Below are 22714 nucleotides of genomic sequence, written 5' to 3' on the forward strand. Positions count from 1 at the left end.
AAACCCCAGGAAGAGTAGCTGCTGCCTTGGCAGGAACTGATAGGGATCCATAATAAACCCCAGGAAGAGTAGCTGCTGCCTTGGCAGGAACTAATGGGGATCCATAATAAACCCCAGGAAGAGTAGCTGCTGCCTTGGCAGGAACTACATCTGGATCCATAATAAACCCCAGGAAGAGTAGCTGCTGCCTTGGCAGGAACTACATCTGGATCCATAATAAACCCCAGGAAGAGTAGCTGCTGCCTTGGCAGGAACTAATGGGGATCCATAATAAACCCCAGGAACTAATAGGGATCCATAATAAACCCCAGGAACTAATAGGGATCCATAATAAACCCCAGGAACTAATAGGGATCCATAATAAACCCCAGGAAGAGTAGCTGCTGCCTTGACAGGAACTAATGGGGATCCATAATAAACCCCAGTAACTAATAGGGATCCATAATAAACCCCAGGAACTAATAGGGATCCATAATAAACCCCAGGAAGAGTAGCTGCTGTCTTGACAGGAACTAATGGGGATCCATAATAAACCCCAGGAAGAGTAGCTGCTGCCTTGGCAGGAACTAATGGGGATCCATAATAAACCCCAGGAAGAGTAGCTGCTGTCTTGGCAGGAACTAATGGGGATCCATAATAAACCCCAGGAAGAGTAGCTGCTGCCTTGGCAGGAACTAATGGGGATCCATAATAAACCCCAGGAACTAATAGGGATCCATAATAAACCCCAGGAAGAGTAGCTGTTGCCTTGCAGCTAATGGGGATCCATAATAAACCCCAGGAAGAGTAGCTGCTGCCTTGGCAGGAACTAATGAGGATCCATAATAAACCCCAGGAAGAGTAGCTGCTGCCTTGGCAGGAACTAATAGGGATCCATAATAAACCCCAGGAACAGTAGCTTCTGCCTTGGCAGGAACTACATCTGGATCCATAATAAACCCCAGGAAGAGTAGCTGTTGCCTTGCAGCTAATGGGGATCCATAATAAACCCCAGGAAGAGTAGCTGCTGCCTTGCAGCTAATGGGGATCCATAATAAACCCCAGGAAGAGTAGCTGTTGCCTTGCAGCTAATGGGGATCCATAATAAACCCCAGGAAGAGTAGCTGCTGCCTTGACAGGAACTAATGAGGATCCATAATAAACCCCAGGAAGAGTAGCTGCTGCCTTGCAGCTAATGGGGATCCATAATAAACCCCAGGAAGAGTAGCTGCTGCCTTGGCAGGAACTAATAGGGATCCATAATAAACCCCAGGAAGAGTAGCTGCTGTCTTGACAGGAACTAATGGGGATCCATAATAAACCCCAGGAAGAGTAGCTGCTGCCTTGGCAGGAACTAATGGGGATCCATAATAAACCCCAGGAAGAGTAGCTGCTGCCTTGGCAGGAACTAATGGGGATCCATAATAAACCCCAGGAAGAGTAGCTGCTGTCTTGGCAGGAACTAATGGGGATCCATAATAAACCCCAGGAAGAGTAGCTGCTGCCTTGGCAGGAACTAATGGGGATCCATAATAAACCCCAGGAACTAATAGGGATCCATAATAAACCCCAGGAAGAGTAGCTGTTGCCTTGCAGCTAATGGGGATCCATAATAAACCCCAGGAAGAGTAGCTGCTGCCTTGGCAGGAACTAATGAGGATCCATAATAAACCCCAGGAAGAGTAGCTGCTGCCTTGGCAGGAACTAATAGGGATCCATAATAAACCCCAGGAACAGTAGCTTCTGCCTTGGCAGGAACTACATCTGGATCCATAATAAACCCCAGGAAGAGTAGCTGCTGCCTTGCAGCTAATGGGGATCCATAATAAACCCCAGGAAGAGTAGCTGCTGCCTTGCAGCTAATGGGGATCCATAATAAACCCCAGGAAGAGTAGCTGTTGCCTTGCAGCTAATGGGGATCCATAATAAACCCCAGGAAGAGTAGCTGCTGCCTTGACAGGAACTAATGAGGATCCATAATAAACCCCAGGAAGAGTAGCTGCTGCCTTGCAGCTAATGGGGATCCATAATAAACCCCAGGAAGAGTAGCTGCTGCCTTGGCAGGAACTAATAGGGATCCATAATAAACCCCAGGAAGAGTAGCTGCTGCCTTGACAGGAACTAATAGGGATCCATAATAAACCCCAGGAAGAGTAGCTGCTGCCTTGGCAGGAACTAATAGGGATCCATAATAAACCCCAGGAAGAGTAGCTGCTTCCTTGGCAGGAACTAATGGGGATCCATAATAAACCCCAGGAAGAGTAGCTGCTGCCTTGACAGGAACTAATGGGGATCCATAATAAACCCCAGGAAGAGTAGCTGCTGTCTTGGCAGGAACTAATGGGGATCCATAATAAACCCCAGGAAGAGTAGCTGCTGCCTTGGCAGGAACTAATGGGGATCCATAATAAACCCCAGGAACTAATAGGGATCCATAATAAACCCCAGGAAGAGTAGCTGTTGCCTTGCAGCTAATGGGGATCCATAATAAACCCCAGGAAGAGTAGCTGCTGCCTTGGCAGGAACTAATGAGGATCCATAATAAACCCCAGGAAGAGTAGCTGCTGCCTTGGCAGGAACTAATAGGGATCCATAATAAACCCCAGGAACAGTAGCTTCTGCCTTGGCAGGAACTACATCTGGATCCATAATAAACCCCAGGAAGAGTAGCTGCTGCCTTGCAGCTAATGGGGATCCATAATAAACCCCAGGAAGAGTAGCTGCTGCCTTGCAGCTAATGGGGATCCATAATAAACCCCAGGAAGAGTAGCTGTTGCCTTGCAGCTAATGGGGATCCATAATAAACCCCAGGAAGAGTAGCTGCTGCCTTGACAGGAACTAATGAGGATCCATAATAAACCCCAGGAAGAGTAGCTGCTGCCTTGCAGCTAATGGGGATCCATAATAAACCCCAGGAAGAGTAGCTGCTGCCTTGGCAGGAACTAATAGGGATCCATAATAAACCCCAGGAAGAGTAGCTGCTGTCTTGACAGGAACTAATGGGGATCCATAATAAACCCCAGGAAGAGTAGCTGCTGCCTTGGCAGGAACTAATGGGGATCCATAATAAACCCCAGGAAGAGTAGCTGCTGCCTTGGCAGGAACTAATGGGGATCCATAATAAACCCCAGGAAGAGTAGCTGCTGTCTTGGCAGGAACTAATGGGGATCCATAATAAACCCCAGGAAGAGTAGCTGCTGCCTTGGCAGGAACTAATGGGGATCCATAATAAACCCCAGGAACTAATAGGGATCCATAATAAACCCCAGGAAGAGTAGCTGTTGCCTTGCAGCTAATGGGGATCCATAATAAACCCCAGGAAGAGTAGCTGCTGCCTTGGCAGGAACTAATGAGGATCCATAATAAACCCCAGGAAGAGTAGCTGCTGCCTTGGCAGGAACTAATAGGGATCCATAATAAACCCCAGGAACAGTAGCTTCTGCCTTGGCAGGAACTACATCTGGATCCATAATAAACCCCAGGAAGAGTAGCTGCTGCCTTGCAGCTAATGGGGATCCATAATAAACCCCAGGAAGAGTAGCTGCTGCCTTGCAGCTAATGGGGATCCATAATAAACCCCAGGAAGAGTAGCTGTTGCCTTGCAGCTAATGGGGATCCATAATAAACCCCAGGAAGAGTAGCTGCTGCCTTGACAGGAACTAATGAGGATCCATAATAAACCCCAGGAAGAGTAGCTGCTGCCTTGCAGCTAATGGGGATCCATAATAAACCCCAGGAAGAGTAGCTGCTGCCTTGGCAGGAACTAATAGGGATCCATAATAAACCCCAGGAAGAGTAGCTGCTGCCTTGACAGGAACTAATAGGGATCCATAATAAACCCCAGGAAGAGTAGCTGCTGCCTTGGCAGGAACTAATAGGGATCCATAATAAACCCCAGGAAGAGTAGCTGCTTCCTTGGCAGGAACTAATGGGGATCCATAATAAACCCCAGGAAGAGTAGCTGCTGCCTTGACAGGAACTAATGGGGATCCATAATAAACCCCAGGAAGAGTAGCTGCTGCCTTGGCAGGAACTAATGGGGATCCATAATAAACCCCAGGAAGAGTAGCTGCTACCTTGGCAGGAACTAATGGGGATCCATAATACATATAACAGTCTTGTTTGGCAACCAATCTTTCCAATTTAGCTGTTAGGTTTTGATACACCGACTGGGTTTTGTTCATCCCACTGGTTTCACAACGCCCATTTTCAGATACAGTCCACGTATGCACTTCCTCATTCATTGCTAGAGCTGTTTGGCTGCGTTGTTAGTTCCCCGCTCGCGCTGCACAGATGTTGACACGCGTGTATAAATGCAAAACGGCATGTAGAAATGTTGAAACTGTTCACTGATCAATGTCCACACAGGCTACAACACTCTTTTGAAATGCAAAACCATACCGTTAGCTTCCAGTCGGCTAACTTCTACTAGGCTATTATTGTTCTACTAGTGTTGTAGGCTATATGTCCCCCCCCCCTGACTATTACCATGTTGTGTTGTAGGCTATATGTCCCCCCCGACTATTACCATGTTGTGTTGTAGGCTATATGTCCCCCTGACTATTACCATGTTGTGTTGTAGGCTATATGTCCCCCCGACTATTACCATGTTGTGTTGTAGGCTATATGTCCCCCCCCCTGACTATTACCATGTTGTGTTGTAGGCTATATGCCTCCCCTGACTATTACCATGTTGTGTTGTAGGCTATATGTCCCCCCTGACTATTACCATGTTGTGTTGTAGGCTATATGTCCCCCCTGACTATTACCATGTTGTGTTGTAGGCTATATGTCCCCCCCTGACTATTACCATGTTGTGTTGTAGGCTATATGTCCCCCCCCCCTGACTATTACCATGTTGTGTTGTAGGCTATATATGTCCCCCGCCCTGACTATTACCATGTTGTGTTGTAGGCTATATGTCCCCCCCTGACTATTACCATGTTGTGTTGTAGGCTATATGTCCCCCCCTGACTATTACCATGTTGTGTTGTAGGCTATATGTCCCCCCCTGACTATTACCACGTTGTAGGCTATATGTCCCCCTGACTATTACCATGTTGTAGGCTATATGTCCCCCCCCTGACTATTACCATGTTGTGTTGTAGGCTATATGTCCCCCCCTGACTATTACCATGTTGTAGGCTATATGCCCCCCCCTGACTATTACCATGTTGTGTTGTAGGCTATATACCCCCCTGACTATTACCATGTTGTGTTGTAGGCTATATGTCCCCCTGACTATTACCATGTTGTGTTGTAGGCTATATGTCCCCCCCTGACTATTACCATGTTGTGTTGTAGACTATATGTCCCCCCCTGACTATTACCATGTTGTGTTGTAGGCTATATGTCGTCCCCCTGACTATTACCATGTTGTGTTGTAGGCTATATGTCCCCCCTGACTATTACCATGTTGTGTTGTAGGCTATATGTCCCCCCCTGACTATTACCATGTTGTGTTGTAGGCTATATGTCATCCCCCCCTGACTATTACCATGTTGTGTTGTAGGCTATATGTCCCCCCTGACTATTACCATGTTGTGTTGTAGGCTATATGTCCCCCCCTGACTATTACCATGTTGTGTTGTAGGCTATATGTCCCCCCCTGACTATTACCATGTTGTGTTGTAGGCTATATGGCCCCCCCTGACTATTACCATGTTGTAGGCTATATGTCCCCCCCTGACTATTACCACGTTGTTGTAGGCTATATGTCCCCCCCCTGACTATTACCATGTTGTGTTGTAGGCTATATGTCCCCCCTGACTATTACCATGTTGTGTTGTAGGCTATATGTCCCCCCCTGACTATTACCATGTTGTGTTGTAGGCTATATGTCCCCCCCTGACTATTACCATGTTGTGTTGTAGGCTATATGTCCCCCCCCCTGACTATTACCATGTTGTGTTGTAGGCTATATGTCCCCCCTGACTATTACCATGTTGTGTTGTAGGCTATATGTCCCCCCCCTGACTATTACCATGTTGTGTTGTAGGCTATATGTCCCCCCCCCTGACTATTACCATGTTGTGTTGTAGGCTATATGTCCCCCCCTGACTATTACCATGTTGTGTTGTAGGCTATATGTCCCCCTGACTATTACCATGTTGTGTTGTAGGCTATATGTCCCCCTGACTATTACCATGTTGTGTTGTAGGCTATATGTCCCCCCTGACTATTACCATGTTGTGTTGTAGGCTATATGTCCCCCCCTCACTATTACCATGTTGTGTTGTAGGCTATATGTCCCCCTGACTATTACCATGTTGTGTTGTAGGCTATATGTCCCCCCTGACTATTACCATGTTGTGTTGTAGGCTATATGTCCCGTCCCCCTGACTATTACCATGTTGTGTTGTAGGCTATATGTCCCCCCCTGACTATTACCATGTTGTGTTGTAGGCTATATGTCCCCCCCCTGACTATTACCATGTTGTGTTGTAGGCTATATGTCCGTCCCCCTGACTATTACCATGTTGTGTTGTAGGCTATATGTCCCTCCCCCTGACTATTACCATGTTGTGTTGTAGGCTATATGTCCCCCTGACTATTACCATGTTGTGTTGTAGGCTATATGTCCCCCCCTGACTATTACCATGTTGTGTTTCAGAGACCGGCAGCAGGTGGGGTCTGGGCCGGGGTGTTGTGGAGCCCTGCCTCACCAGAGACCCTCAGTGGAGTCCTGTTGCCTGGAGAACCTGTGGGATGTCCTGCCCTCCGAGGTTCTACCCCGCCACTACTACCCGAGCTCAGTCAGAGACGCGGACTGGGTCCCACCAGCACCACCTCCATCCCGGGCACCATCACCAGCCTGCTACAGGACCTGAGCCTGGGTGAGACGTCAGCCGCAGCCTCCTCACCCTCCGCCGCTCCACCCTCCAAACGCCAGTGCCGCTCCGTCTCCTGCTCAGAGGACCTGGGAGGCCGGTCGTCGGCCTGGAGGCCCCAGGGGTCCGGGGTGTGGACGGCTGTGGCGAAGAGGCGATCCCACAGCGGAGGAAGTGTCCAGAGAGGATTTGCAACAGGAGGAGGGACGCGCTCTCAGCAGCTAGGGTTCCCTGTCAGGCAGCGTAGCTTCAGCTTCAGCCTGCCAGCTCACTCCAACACCCTCTCCCTGGATCTCACTGGCTTCACCCCCTGCCCTTCCTACTTCAGTGGCTTAGCCCCTCCCTCTTACTCCTCCCGGTCCTCCGAGCCCCCCAGGTCCTTCCTCTACCTCTCTCATGAACAGATCTGCCTCCCAGAGATCCAGGGAGTGCCGGCGTCGCCCCTGAGCTCCCCAGACTCCACCCCAGAGATGAAGCGCCGTGCTGGGCAGGGGGGGCTGGCCCGGAGTTGCTCTCAGCCCTGCGTCCTCAGCGACAAGAAGACTGGTATGAAGCGGAGGAGACCAGCCGACTCACACAAACAGAGGCCTTCTCTGGACCTGACCAAGATGACACAGGTTAGAAGGGGACGAATATATAATGGGTTTACCTGTGTTGTAATTCACTAGGATCTGGTCTGCTAGCTAGCTCAAATCTTTCCTGCACTGTTGGGTAAAGCAAACCATTTAAAAAGGTCAAGTTGTGTGTTTCTTCAACCGCTATTATTGAACAAGTCCAATAGTGTCCCGTCTAGGCCAGGGAAATATTGCATCTCCATGGAAACCAACTGCAGAGTATCTGCCAATGTCTGTTCAGTATCCTGCATGCTGTGTAGTTCTCTCTCCTCTCTATCCCAGTCCAGTCACGGTTTGCTTTAGTTTCTTTTTCCTGTGTGACCAAATAAATATTCATAACAAAAACATATAAAAAAAATATATATATTTTTTTATCCACAGAAACTTCGGAATTTCCAAAGCCTCAGCTGCCCTGGGATCACTGGGGACCACAGCTATCAATCAACCCAGGGCCCGCCCCCTCTGAGGACCACTGACCAATGTGAGACTGACTTCACCTCTGCAGGCGATCAGGGATTGGACGAGCCAACCGCCAGCTCCAAAGATGGCGGAGTTGTCACTAGTGTCTCTGGGGAAGAGGATCTAGCCATCTCCATCGAGGAGCTGGATTGGCTGAGCTCCCCGGTCTGCGACGACGTGACAGAAGGGGCAGCCACTGGCACCAGGAAGGATGTGTATCAGCTGGGAGGAGATCTGGACATCGATCAGATCGAGAGGAACTGAACCCGGGTCATTTTCATTAGGCACCAAACGGAACAAAACAGACTGAAACGAGGACAGAGAACCTGGATATGTCCAATGAGAAATGCTGCAAAATGTTAATGCTTTTTTTTCCTCATGTTCCCGAATGAACATGACCCTGAACTATACTTACCACCCTCAGGAGAATGGGACTGAATGACCCTGAACTATGCTTACCACCCTCAGGAGAATGGGACTGAATGACCCTGAACTATACTTACCACCCTCAATAGAATGGGACTGAATGAACATGACCCTGAACTATGCTTACCACCCTCAGGAGTATGGGACTGAATGACCCTGAACTATGCTTACCACCCTCAGGAGAATGGGACTGAACTATTCGTACCACCCTCAGGAGAATGGGACTGAATGACCCTGAACTATTCTTACCACCCTCAGGAGAATGGGACTGAATGACCCTGAACTATTCTTACCACCCTCAGGAGAATGGGACTGAATGACCCTGAACTATTCTTACCACCCTCAGGAGAATGGGACTGAATGACCCTGAACTATGACAGGCTTAAAGGACAAAGACAAGTAGACTACAGTAGTCCATGAGAAGAGACCAGACTCCTGCTCTGACTAAACCCTGTAGACTACAGTAGTCCATGTGAAGAGACCAGACTCCTGCTCTGACTAAACCCTGTAGACTACAGTAGTCCTTGTGAAGAGACCAGGCTCCTGCTCTGACTAAACCCTGTAGACTACAGTAGTCCTTGTGAAGAGACCAGGCTCCTGCTCTGACTAAACCCTGTAGACTACAGTAGTCCATGTGAAGAGACCAGGCTCCTGCTCTGACTAAACCCTGTAGACTACAGTAGTCCATGTGAAGAGACCAGGCTCCTGCTCTGACTAAACCCTGTAGACTACAGTAGTCCTTGTGAAGAGACCAGGCTCCTGCTCTGACTAAACCCTGTAGACTACAGTAGTCCATGTGAAGCGACCAGGTCATGTCTCTGGGAGTGAAAGGTGAAGGAGGGTCTCTCTTTGTCGTCTGTCTGGACTATCAGCATTTCTCTCGTAGCCTGAATGCCTTATCTACAACGATGTACTGGTTTGTATAACGATGTACTGGGTATGAACAGAATAAACAGCTGGTTTGTATTGTGATGTACTGGGTATGAACAGAACACAGCTGGTTTGTACTGTGATGTACTGGGTATGAACAGAACACAGCTGGTTTGTACTGGGTATGAACAGAACACAGCTGGTTTGTACTGGGTATGAACAGAACACAGCTGGTTTGTACTGGGTATGAACAGAACACAGCTGGTTTGTACTGGGTATGAACAGAACACAGCTGGTTTGTACTGGGTATGAACAGAACACAGCTGGTTTGTACTGGGTATGAACAGAATAAACAGCTGGTTTGTACTGGGTATGAACAGAACACAGCTGGTTTGTACTGGGTATGAACAGAATAAACAGCTGGTTTGTACTGGGTATGAACAGAACACAGCTGGTTTGTACTGGGTATGAACAGAACACAGCTGGTTTGTACTGGGTATGAACAGAACACAGCTAGTTTGTACTGGGTATGAACAGAACACAGCTGGTTTGTACTGGGTATGAACAGGATAAACAGCTGGTTTGTACTGGGTATGAACAGAACACACAGCTGGTTTGTATTAATTCTCTGCACGTGGATGTCGTCCCAATCGATCACCTAAACCTGACGCACGTGGGGATCTGAGATGATTTGATCCGTGTCGATCAATAAATTATTTATAATTATTAGGTCAATCAATATGGTCGTAGACCCCCCCTCCCCCTTTCCCTCTGATAGGCTAGGGGGAAGTTTCACCCTATTGCTTATACCAATCAAATCCACTCAGAGGGCGTAGGGCGCTAGGGGTCCGTCTGGGATTGGGGTTCGTCTGGGATAGAGGTCTGTCTGGGATAGGGGTCCGTCTGGGATTGGGCTGTTTCTCACCACCGATTCCTCCCACAGTACATTTACATTACATTTACATTTAAGTCATTTAGCAGACACTCTTATCCAGAGCGACTTACAAATTGGTGCTTTCACCTTATGACATCCAGTGGAACAGCCACTTTACAATAGTGCATCTAGGTCTTTTAAGGGGGAGGGGGAGAAGGATTACTTTATCCTTTCCTAGGTATTCCTTAAAGAGGTGGGGTTTCAGGTGTCTCCGGAAGGTGGTGATTGACTCCGCTGTCCTGGCGTCGTGAGGGAGTTTGTTCCACCATTGGGGGGCCAGAGCAGCGAACAGTTTTGACTGGGCTGAGCGGGAACTGTACTTCCTCAGTGGTAGGGAGGCGAGCAGGCCAGAGGTGGATGAACGCAGTGCCCTTGTTTGGGTGTAGGGCCTGATCAGAGCCTGGAGGTAGTGAGGTGCCGTTCCCCTCACAGCTCCGTAGGCAAGCACCATGGTCTTGTAGCGGATGCGAGCTTCAACTGGAAGCCAGTGGAGAGAGCGGAGGAGCGGGGTGACGTGAGAGAACTTGGGAAGGTTGAACACCAGACGGGCTGCGGCGTTCTGGATGAGTTGTAGGGTTTAATGGCACAGGCAGGGAGCCCAGCCAACAGCGAGTTGCAGTAATCCAGACGGGAGATGACAAGTGCCTGGATTAGGACCTGCGCCGCTTCCTGTGTGAGGCAGGGTCGTACTCTGCGGATGTTGTAGAGCATGAACCTACAGGAACGGGCCACCGCCTTGATGTTATTTGAGAACGACAGGGTGTTGTCCAGGATCACGCCAAGGTTCTTAGCGCTCTGGGACGAGGACACAATGGAGTTGTCAACCGTGATGGCGAGATCATGGAACGGGCAGTCCTTCCCCGGGAGGAAGAGCAGCTCCGTCTTGCCGAGGTTCAGCTTGAGGTGATGATCCGTCATCCACACTGATATGTCTGCCAGACATGCAGAGATGCGATTCGCCACCTGGTCGTCAGAAGGGGGAAAGGAGAAGATTAATTGTGTGTGTCGTCTGCATAGCAATGATAGGAGAGACCATGTGAGGTTATGACAGAGCCAAGTGACTTGGTGTATAGCGAGAATAGGAGAGGGCCTAGAACAGAGCCCTGGGGGACACCAGTGGTGAGAGCACGTGGTGAGGAGACGGATTCTCGCCACGCCACCTGGTAGGAGCGACCTGTCAGGTAGGACGCAATCCAAGCGTGGGCCGCGCCGGAGATGCCCAACTCGGAGAGGGTGGAGAGGAGGATCTGATGGTTCACAGTATCGAAGGCAGCCGATAGGTCTAGAAGGATGAGAGCAGAGGAGAGAGAGTTAGCTTTAGCAGTGCGGAGCGCCTCCGTGATACAGAGAAGAGCAGTCTCAGTTGAATGACTAGTCTTGAAACCTGACTGATTTGGATCAAGAACGTCATTCTGAGAGAGATAGCGGGAGAGCTGGCCAAGGACGGCACGTTCAAGAGTTTTGGAGAGAAAAGAAAGAAGGGATACTGGTCTGTAGTTGTTGACATCGGAGGGATCGAGTGTAGGTTTTTCAGAAGGGGGTGCAACTCTCGCTCTCTTGAAGACGGGAGGGACGTAGCCAGCGGTCAGGGATGAGTTGATGAGCGAGGTGAGGTAAGGGAGAAGGTCACCGGAGATGGTCTGGAGAAGAGAGGGAGGGGATAGGGTCAAGCGGGCAGGTTGTTGGGCGGCCGGCCGTCACAAGACGCGAGATGTCATCTGGAGAGAGAGGGGAGAAAGAGGTCAGAGCACAGGGTAGGGCAGTGTGAGCAGAACCAGCGGTGTCGTTTGACTTAGCAAACGAGGATCGGATGTCGTTGACCTTCTTTTCAAAATGGTTGACGAAGTCATCTGCAGAGAGGGAGGAGGGGGGAGGGGGAGGAGGATTCAAGAGGGAGGAGAAGGTGGCAAAGAGCTTCCTAGGGTTAGAGGCAGATGCTTGGAATTTAGAGTGGTAGAAAGTGGCTTTAGCAGCAGAGACAGAGGAGGAAAATGTAGAGAGGAGGGAGTGAAAGGATGCCAGGTCCGCAGGGAGGCGAGTTTTCCTCCATTTCCGCTCGGCTGCCCGGAGCCCTGTTCTGTGAGCTCGCAATGAGTCGTCGAGCCACGGAGCGGGAGGGGAGGACCGAGCCGGCCTGGAGGATAGGGGACATAGAGAGTCAAAGGATGCAGAAAGGGAGGAGAGGAGGGTTGAGGAGGCAGAATCAGGAGATAGGTTGGAGAAGGTTTGAGCAGAGGGAAGAGATGATAGGATGGAAGAGGAGAGAGTAGCGGGGGAGAGAGAGCGAAGGTTGGGACGGCGCGATACCATCCGAGTAGGGGCAGTGTGGGAAGTGTTGGATGAGAGCGAGAGGGAAAAGGATACAAGGTAGTGGTCGGAGACTTGGAGGGGAGTTGCAATGAGGTTAGTGGAGGAACAGCATCTAGTAAAGATGAGGTCGAGCGTATTGCCTGCCTTGTGAGTAGGGGGAAGGTGAGAGGTGAGGTCAAAAGAGGAGAGGAGTGGAAAGAAGGAGGCAGAGAGGAATGAGTCAAAGGTAGACGTGGGGAGGTTAAAGTCGCCCAGAACTGTGAGAGGTGAGCCGTCCTCAGGAAAGGAGCTTATCAAGGCATCAAGCTCATTGATGAACTCTCCGAGGGAACCTGGAGGGCGATAAATGATAAGGATGTTAAGCTTGAAAGGGCTGGTAACTGTGACAGCATGGAATTCAAAGGAGGCGATAGACAGATGGGTAAGGGGAGAAAGAGAGAATGACCACTTGGGAGAGATGAGGATCCCGGTGCCACCACCCCGCTGACCAGAAGCTCTCGGGGTGTGCGAGAGCACGTGGGCGGACGAAGAGAGAGCAGTAGGAGTAGCGGTGTTGTCTGTGGTGATCCATGTTTCCGTCAGAGCCAAGAAGTCGAGGACTGGAGGGAGGCATAGGCTGAGATGAACTCTGCCTTGTTGGCCGCAGATCGGCAGTTCCAGAGGCTACCGGAGACCTGGAACTCCACGTGGGTCGTGCGCGCTGGGACCACCAGATTAGGGTGGCTGCGGCCATGCGGTGTGGAGCGTTTGTATGGTCTGTGCAGAGAGGAGAGAACAGGGATAGACAGACACATAGTTGACAGGCTAGAGAAGAGGCTACGCTAATGCAGAGGAGATTGGAATGACAAGTGGACTACACGTCTCGAATGTTCAGAAAGTTAAGCTTACGTAGCAAGAATCTAATTGACTAAAATGATTAAAATGATAGAGTACTGCTGGGGTAGGCTAGCTGCGTTGTTGACACTACCCTAATCAAGTCGTACCGTTGAGTGTGAAGTTTCTACAATGCTGCTTATCGGGAGCTAGCTGGCTAGCTAGCAGTGTTGGTTACGTTACGTTGCGTTAGGAGAACGACAATAGCTGGCTAGCTAACCTAGAAAATCGCTCTAGACTACACAATTATCTTTGAAACAAAGACGGCTATGTAGCTAGCTATGTAGCTAGCTACGATCAAACAAATCACACCGTTGGGACTGTAATGAAATTAAATGAAAAAGTGATACTACCTGTGGAGCGACGAATGCGACCGGAATGCGAAAGTTCTATTCAGTAGACGTTGGCTGGCTATTGGCTAGCTAGGAGTGTCTCCTACGTTAAGGACGACAAAATAGCTGGCTAGCTAACCTCGGTGAATTAAGATAATCACTCTAAGACTACACACTCTAAACTACACAATTATCTTGGATACGAAGACAGCAAAGACAACTATGTAGCTATCTAATACTACACTAATCAAGTCATTCGGTTGAGTGTGATAGTTACTACAGTGCTACGGTAGCCGGTGAACGTATGCTAGCTGGCTAGCTGCTAGGCAGATAGGAGGGCGACGAAATACGATAATAACGCAATTATCACTCCAAGACTCCACACTCTAAGCTACACAATTATCTTGGATACGAAGACAGCAAAGACAACTATGTAGCTAGCTATGTAGCTAGCTAACACTACACTAATCAAGACGTTCAGTTGAGTGTGATAGTTACTACAGTGCTACGGTAGACGGTGAACGTGTTGGACAGATAGGAGATGACGAAATACGATAATTACGCAATTATCTTTGATACAACGCAAAGCGACTATGTAGCTAGCTAAGAGGAAATTGCTAAGATTAGACAAATCAGACCGTTGTACTATAATGAAATGTAATGAAATGTAATGAAAAAGTTATACAACCTGCAGACCGAAAAAGCGCGGATGCGACAGATCGCTCCAACCCGGAAGTCGTTAACAGGGACGTGAGGATGGCGATGGAGAGGGCGCTAGGGGTCCGTCTGGGATTGGGCTGTTTCTCACCACCGATTCCTCCCACAGTACGTTAACAGGGACGTGAGGATGGCGATGGAGAGGGCGTAGGGCGCTAGGGGTCCGTCTGGGATTGGGCTGTTTCTCAACGCCGATTCCTCCCACAGTACATTAACAGGGACGTGAGGATGGAGACTTTGAGAGATACCGTCTGTCTGTACATTCCTTCCTCTTACCTTTTTAATGGGGAAAATGTAATTTTACACACAGCACCCCCAGACCTGGGTTCAAATACTATTTGAAATCTTTCAAATAAATCAAATTTATTTATATAGCCCTTCGTACATCAGCTGATATCTCAAAGTGCTGTACAGAAACCCAGCCTAAAACCCCAAACCAGCAAGCAATGCAGGTGTAGAAGCACGGTGGCTAGGAAAAACTCCCTAGAAAGGCCAGAACTCTAGGAAGAAACCTAGAGAGGAACCAGGCTATATGGGGTGGCCAGTCCTCTTCTGGCTGTGCCAGGTGGAGATTAGAAACCTAGAGAGGAACCAGGCTATGAGGGGTGGCCAGTCCTCTTCTGGCTGTGCCAGGTGGAGATTAGAAACCTAGAGAGGAACCAGGCTATGAGGGGTGGCCAGTCCTCTTCTGGCTGTGCCAGGTGGAGATTATAAACCTAGAGAGGAACCAGGCTATGAGGGGTGGCCAGTCCTCTTCTGGCTGTGCCAGGTGGAGATTATAAACCTAGAGAGGAACCAGGCTATGAGGGGTGGCCAGTCCTCTTCTGGCTGTGCCAGGTGGAGATTATAAACCTAGAGGGAACCAGGCTATGAGGGTGGCCAGTCCTCTTCTGGCTGTGCCAGGTGGAGATTATAAACCTAGAGAGGAACCAGGCTATGAGGGGTGGCCAGTCCTCTTCTGGCTGTGCCGGGTGGAGATTATAAACCTAGAGAGGAACCAGGCTATGAGGGGTGGCCAGTCCTCTTCTGGCTGTGCCGGGTGGAGATTATAAACCTAGAGAGGAACCAGGCTATGTGGGGTGGCCAGTCCTCTTCTGGCTGTGCCAGGTGGAGATTATAAACCTAGAGAGGAACCAGGCTATGTGGGGTGGCCAGTCCTCTTCTGGCTGTGCCAGGTGGAGATTATAAACCTAGAGAGGAACCAGGCTATGAGGGGTGGCCAGTCCTCTTCTGGCTGTGCCGGGTGGAGATTATAACAGAACATGGCCAAGATGTTCAAATGTTCATAAATGACCAGCAGGGTCAAATAATAATAATCACAGTAGTTGTAGAGGGAGCAACAGGTCAGCACCTCAGGAGTAAATGTCAGTTGGCTTTTCATAGCCGATCATTAAGAGTATCTCTACCTCTCCTGCTGTTTCTAGATTTGAAAACAGCAGGTCTGGAACAGGTAGCACGTCCGGTGAACAGGTCAGGGTTCCATAGCCGCAGGCAGAACAGTTGATACTGGAGCAGCAGCACGGCCAGGTGGACTGGGGACAGCAAGGATTCATCATGCCAGGTAGTCCTGGGGCATGGTCCTAGGGCTCAGGTCCTCAGAGAGAGAGAAGAGAAGGAGAGAATTAGAGAACGCACACTTAAATTCACACTGGACACCGGATAAGACAGGAGAAATACTCCAGATATAACAAACTGACCCTAGCCCCCCGACACATAAACTACTGCAGCATAAACACTGGAGGCTGAGACAGGAGGGGTCAGGAGACACTGTGGCCCCATCTGACGATAAACACTTTGACCGTTTGCTTTAGTCTGGAGTGCTTTAGGCCTGCCTGGAGTGCTTTTGGAGTGCTTTAGGCCTGCCTGGAGTGCTTTAGGCCTGCCTGGAGTGCTGTAGGCCTGCCTGGAGTGCTTTAGGCCTGCCTGGAGTGCTTTAGGCCTGCCTGGAGTGCTTTAGGCCTGCCTGGAGTGCTTTAGGCCTGCCTGGAGTGCTTTAGGTCTGGAGTGCTTTAGGTCTGGAGTGCTTTAGGCCTGGAGTGCTTTAGGCCTTTTAGGCCTGGAGTGCTTTAGGCCTTTTAGGCCTGTCTGGAGTGCTTTAGGCCTGTCTGGATGATGGGACTATTATTCTGGTTAAACAGACCAGATCAGCCCAGTTAAAGTATTGAAATGATTTCAAATAGTATTTGAACCCAGGTCTGACACACACACACACACACACACACACACACACACACACAGCCTATACAGAGTGTACACACACACACACACACACAGAGTGAATCAATGAACATGTCGCACAATAACATTGAAATGAAATAGAAACTTAGTGATGATGCTCATGGCGTTTCTCCTCATTCGTCTGAGAGAGAAACTTAGTGATGATGCTAATGGCGTTTTTAAATATTCTTTTATTTTTAACAAGTTGTTACTACAACGCGATGTAAGGTAAAAAACATGAACACATTTCTATTGGAATAAACATGGTTGTTTTACATGTTCAGCTACCGTCTTAAGATATATGAATATAAACTCGGCAACAACAAAACAGAAACGTCCTCTCACTGTCAACTGCATTTATTTTCAGCAAAACTTAACAGGTGTAAATATTTGTATGAACATAACAAGATTCAACAACTGAGACATAAACTGAACCAGTTCCACAGACATGTGACTAACAGACATGTGACTAACAGACAAACAGACATGTGACTAACAGACATGTGACTAACAGACAAACAGACATGTGACTAACAGACATGTGACTAACAGACAAACAGACATGTGACTAACAGACATGTGACTAACAGAAATGGAATAATGTGTCCCTGAACAAAGGGGGGGGGGTCAAAATCAAAAGTAACAGTCAGTATCTGGTGTGGCCAGCAGCTGCATTAAGTACTGCAGTGCATCTCCTCCTCGTGGACTGCACCAGATTTGCCAGTTCTTACTGTGAGATGTTACCCCACTCTTCCACCAAGGCACCTGCAAGTTCCCGGATATTTCTGGATGGAATGACCCTAGCCCTCACCCTCTGATCCAACAGGTCCCAGACGTGCTCAATGGGATTGAGATCCGGGCTCTTCGCTGGCCATGGCAGAGCACTGACATTCCTCTCTTGCAGGAAATCACGCACAGAACGAGCAGTATGGCTGGTGGCATTGTCATGTCAGGATGAGCCTGCAGGAAGGGTACCACATGAGGGAGGAGGATGTCTTCCCTGTAACGCACAGCGTTGAGATTGCCTGCAATGACAACAAGCTCAGTCTGATGATGCTGTGACACACCGCCCCAGACCAGGACGGACCCTCCACCTTCAAATCGATCTCGCTCCAGAGTACAGGCCTCGGTGTAACGCTCATTCCTTCAACAATAAATGCGAATCCTACCATCACCCCTGGTGAGACAAAAACCGTGACTCGTCAGTAAAGAGCACTTTTTTCTAGTCCTGTCTGGTCCAGCGACGGTGGGTTTGTGCCCATAGGCGACGTTGTTGCTGGTGATGTCTGGTGAGGACCTGCATTAAAGCAGGCCTAGAAGCCCTCAGTCCAGCCCCTCTCAGCCTATTGTGGACAGTCTGAGCACTGATGGAGGAATTGTGTGTTCCTGATAGAAACAACTCGGGCAGTTGTTTCTATCCATGCGTGATGTTCGGATTTACCGATCCTGTGCAGGTGTTGTTACACGTGGTCTGCCACTGCGAGGACGATCAGCTGTCCGTCCTGTCTCCCTGTAGCGATGTCTTAGGCATCTCACAGTGAGGACATTGCAATGTATTGCCCTGGCCACATCTGCAGTCCTCACGCCTCCTTGCAGCATGCCTAAGGCACGTTCACGCAGGTGAGCAGGGAGCATGGGAATCTTTCTTTTGGTGTTTGTCCAGAGACATTCGGAAGTCCTCTTTTTAGTGTCCTAAGTTTTCAGAACTGTGACCTTAATTGCCTACCGTCTGTAAGCTGTTAGTGTCTTAACGACCGTTCCACAGGTGCATGTTCATTAATTGTTTATGGTTCATTGAACAAGCAGGGAAACATTGTTAAAACCCTTTACAATGAAGATCTGTGAAGTTATTTGGATTTTTACGAATTATCTTTGTAAGTGAGAATCCTGAAAATGGGTTTCTTTTTTTGCTGAGTTTACATACTGATCAGCACTTTGAAGCCTTCTTCATTGATGGTATTTTTATATATTTTTTTTATAGAAGTTCTAAAAGTCAAAAGAACTACTTAGATTAATATATTATTCATTATTTATTATTATTATTAATATTATTATATTATATTGTATTCAAAACAAAGACATCTGTCCTTCATAAATGTCTACCTTGTCCTGGACATATTGACCCAGTAGTGTAGAAGGAAGTGTTGCCTTAGAAACGGATAACACAGAGACACACCCCCAAGGTGTGTGTATACACACACACACAGTTGAAGTCGGAAGTTTACAGACACTTAGGTTGTAGTCATTAAAACTCGATTTTCAACCACTCCACACATTTGTTGTTAACAAACTATAGTTTTGGCAAGTTGGTTAGGACATCTACTTTGTGTATGACAAGTCATTTTGACAACTATTGTTTACAGATTATTTCACTTATAATTCCAGTGGGTCAGGAGTTTACATACACCAAGTTGACTGTGCCTTTAAACAACTTGGAAAATTCCAGAAGACGATGTCATGGCTTTAGAAGCCTCTGATAGGCTAATCGACATAATTTGAGTCAATTGGAGGTGTTCCTGTGGATGTATTTCAAGGCCTACCTTCAAACTCGGTGCCTCTTTGCTTGACATCATGGGAAAATCAAAAGAAATCAGCCCCCAAAAAATAATAGACCTCCACAAGTCTGGTTCATCCTTGGGAAAAATTTCCAAACGCCTGAAGGTACCACGTTCATCTGTACAAACAATAGTATGCAAGTATAAACACCAGGGGACCACGCAGCCATCATACTGCTCAGGGAGGAGACGCATTCTGTCTCCTAGAGATGAACGTACTTTGGTGCGAAAAGTGTAAATCAATCCCAGAATAACAGCAAAGGACCTTGTGAAGATGCTGGAGGAAACGGGTACAAATGTATCTATATCCACAGTAAAACGAATACTATTTCGACAACCTAATATAGTCCTACATAACCTGAAAGGCCGCTCAGCACCAAACCGCCATAAAAAAAAGCCTGACTACAATTGCACATGGGGACAAAGATCGTTCTTTCCTCTGGTCTGATGAAAACAAAAATAGAACTATAATGATGGCCATAATGACCATCGTTATGTTAGGAGGAAAAAGGGGGAGGCTTGCAAGCCAAAGAACATCATCCCAACCGTGAAGCATGGGGGTGGCAGCATCATGTTGTGGGGGTGCTTTGCTCCAGGAGGGACTGGTGCACTTCACAAAATAAATGGCATCATGAGGATGGATATTTCTGAGGATATATTGAAGCAACATCTCAAGACATCAGTCAGGTCGCAAATAGGTCTTCCAAATGGAGAATGGCTCCAAGCATACTTGCAAGCAAAGTTGTGGCAAAATGGCTTTAGGACAACAAAGTCAAGGTATTGGAGTGTCCATCACAAATCCCTGACCTCAATATTAAAGAACATTTGTGGGCAGAACTGAAAAGGCGTGTGCGAGCAAGGAGGCCTACAAACCTGACTCCGTTACCCAGCTGTCAGGAGGAATGGGACAAAATTCACCCAACTTATTGTGGGGAGCTTGTGGAAGGCTACCCGAAACGTTTGACCAAAGTTAAACAATTTAAAGGCAATGCTACCAAATACTAATTGAGTGTATGTAAACTTCTGACCCACTGGGAATGTGATGAAAGAAATAAAAGCTGAAATAAATCATTCTCTCTACTATTATTCTGACATTTCGCATTCTTAAAATAAAGTAGTGATCCTAACTGACTTTTTACTGGGATTAAATGTCAGGAATGGTTATTTACTGGGATTAAATGTCAGGAATGGTTATTTACTGGGATTAAATGTCAGGAATTGGGACAAACTGAGTTGAAATGTTTCCAGTTTAGGTGTATGTAAACTTCTGACTTCAACTGTGTGTTTTTTTTATTTTTATTTCACCTTTATTTAACCAGGTAAGCAAGTTGAGAACAAGTTCTCATTTACAATTGCGACCTGGCCAAGATAAAGCAAAGCAGTTCGACACATACAACGACACAGAGTTACACATGGAGTAAAACAAACATACAGTCAATAATACAGTATAAACAAGTCTATATACAATGTGAGCAAATTAGGTGAGAAGGGAGGTAAAGGCAAAAAAGGCCATGGTGGCAAAGTAAATACAATATAGCAAGTAAAACACTGGAATGGTAGTATTGCAATGGAAGAATGTGCAAAGTAGAAATAAAAATAATGGGGTGCAAAGGAGCAAAATAAATAAATAAATTAAATACAGTTGGGAAAGAGGTAGTTGTTTGGGCTAAATTATAGGTGGGCTATGTACAGGTGCAGTAATCTGTAAGATGCTCTGACAGTTGGTGCTTAAAGCTAGTGAGGGAGATAAGTGTTTCCAATTTAAGAGATTTTTGTAGTTCGTTCCAGTCATTGGCAGCAGAGAACTGGAAGGAGAGGCGGCCAAAGAAAGAATTGGTTTTGGGGGTGACTAGAGAGATATACCTGCTGGAGCGTGTGCTACAGGTGGGAGATGCTATGGTGACCAGCGAGCTGAGATAAGGGGGACTTTACCTAGCAGGGTCTTGTAGATGACATGGAGCCAGTGGGTTTGGCGACGAGTATGAAGCGAGGGCCAGCCAACGGAGCGTACAGGTCGCAATGGTGGGTAGTATATGGGGCTTTGGTGACAAAGCGGTTGCACTGTGATAGACTGCATCCAATTTGTTGAGTAGGGTATTGGAGGCTATTTTGTAAATGACATCGCCAAAGTCGAGGATTGGTAGGATGGTCAATTTTACAAGGGTATGTTTGGCAGCATGAGTGAAGGATGCTTTGTTGCGAAATAGGAAGCCAATTCTAGATTTAACTTTGGATTGGAGATGTTTGATATGGGTCTGGAAGGAGAGTTTACAGTCTAACCAGACACCTAAGTATTTGTAGTTGTCCACGTATTCTAAGTCAGAGCCGTCCAGAGTAGTGATGTTGGACAGGCGGGTAGGTGCAGGTAGCGATCGGTTGAAGAGCATGCATTTAGTTTTACTTGTATTTAAGAGCAATTGAGGCCACGGAAGGAGAGTTGTATGGCATTGAAGCTTGCCTGGAGGGTTGTTAACACAGTGTCAAAGAAGGGCCGGAAGTATACAGAATGGTGTCGTCTGCGTAGAGGTGGATCAGAGACTCACCAGCAGCAAGAGCGACCTCATTGATGTATACAGAGAAGAGAGTCGGTCCAAGAATTGAACCCTGTGGCACCCCCATAGAGACTGCCAGAGGTCCGGACAGCAGACCCTCCGATTTGACACACTGAACTCTATCAGAGAAGTAGTTGGTGAACCAGGCGAGGCAATCATTTGAGAAACCAAGGCTGTTGAGTCTGCCCGATGAGGATGTGGTGGTTGACAGAGTCGAAAGCCTTGGCCAGATCAATGAATACGGCTGCACAGTAATGTTTCTTATCGATGGCGGTTAAGATATCGTTTAGGACCTTGAGCGTGGCTGAGGTGCACCCATGACCAGCTCTGAAACCAGATTGCATAGCAGAGAAGGTATGGTGAGATTCGAAATGGTCGGTAATCTGTTTGTTGACTTGGCTTTCGAAGACCTTAGAAAGGCATGGTAGGATAGATATAGGTCTATAGCAGTTTGGGTCAAGAGTGTCCCCCTTTGAAGAGGGGGATGACCGCAGCTGCTTTCAATCTTTGGGAATCTCAGATGACACGAAAGAGAGGTTGAACAGGCTAGTAATAGGGTGGCAACAATTTCGGCAGATAATTTTAGAAAGAAAGGGTCCAGATTGTCTAGCCCGGCTGATTTGTAGGGGTCCAGATTTTCAGCTCTTTCAGAACTTCAGCTGAATGGATTTGGGAGAAGGAGAAATGGGAAGGCTTGGGCGAGTTGCTGTTGGGGGTGCAGTGCTGTTGACCGGGGTAGGAGTTGCCAGGTGGAAAGCATGGCCAGCCGTAGAAAAATGCTTATTGAAATTCTCAATTATGGTGGATTTATCAGTGGTGACAGTGTTTCCTATCTTCAGTGCAGTGGGCAGCTGGGAGGAGGTGTTCTTATTCTCCATGGACTTTACAGTGTCCCAGAACTTTTTAGAGTTAGTGTTGCAGGAAGCAAATTTCTGCTTGAAAAAGCTAGCCTTGGCTTTTCTAACTGCCTGTGTATAACGGTTTCTAGCTTTCCTGAACAGCTGCATATCACGGGGGCTGTTGGATGCTAATGCAGTACGCCATAG

At 47.9% G+C, this 22714-nt stretch overlaps 1 long non-coding RNA gene and 1 pseudogene across 1 annotated transcript; both read left to right on the forward strand.

Moving 5' to 3' along the window:
- Positions 1–9274, forward strand: part of LOC115121716 (protein FAM53B-like) — a 34421-nt pseudogene extending 25147 nt beyond the window's left edge.
- Positions 9275–15230: 5956 nt separating this feature from the next.
- Positions 15231–20184, forward strand: LOC135573625 (uncharacterized). The gene is made up of 2 exons (XR_010464800.1): positions 15231–18744; positions 19096–20184. It is a non-coding gene; the product is annotated as an uncharacterized LOC135573625 (long non-coding RNA).
- The last annotated feature ends 2530 nt before the right edge of the window (positions 20185–22714 follow it).

Source organism: Oncorhynchus nerka, linkage group LG10 (assembly GCF_034236695.1).
Source record: "Oncorhynchus nerka isolate Pitt River linkage group LG10, Oner_Uvic_2.0, whole genome shotgun sequence".
Lineage (NCBI taxonomy): Eukaryota > Metazoa > Chordata > Actinopteri > Salmoniformes > Salmonidae > Oncorhynchus > Oncorhynchus nerka.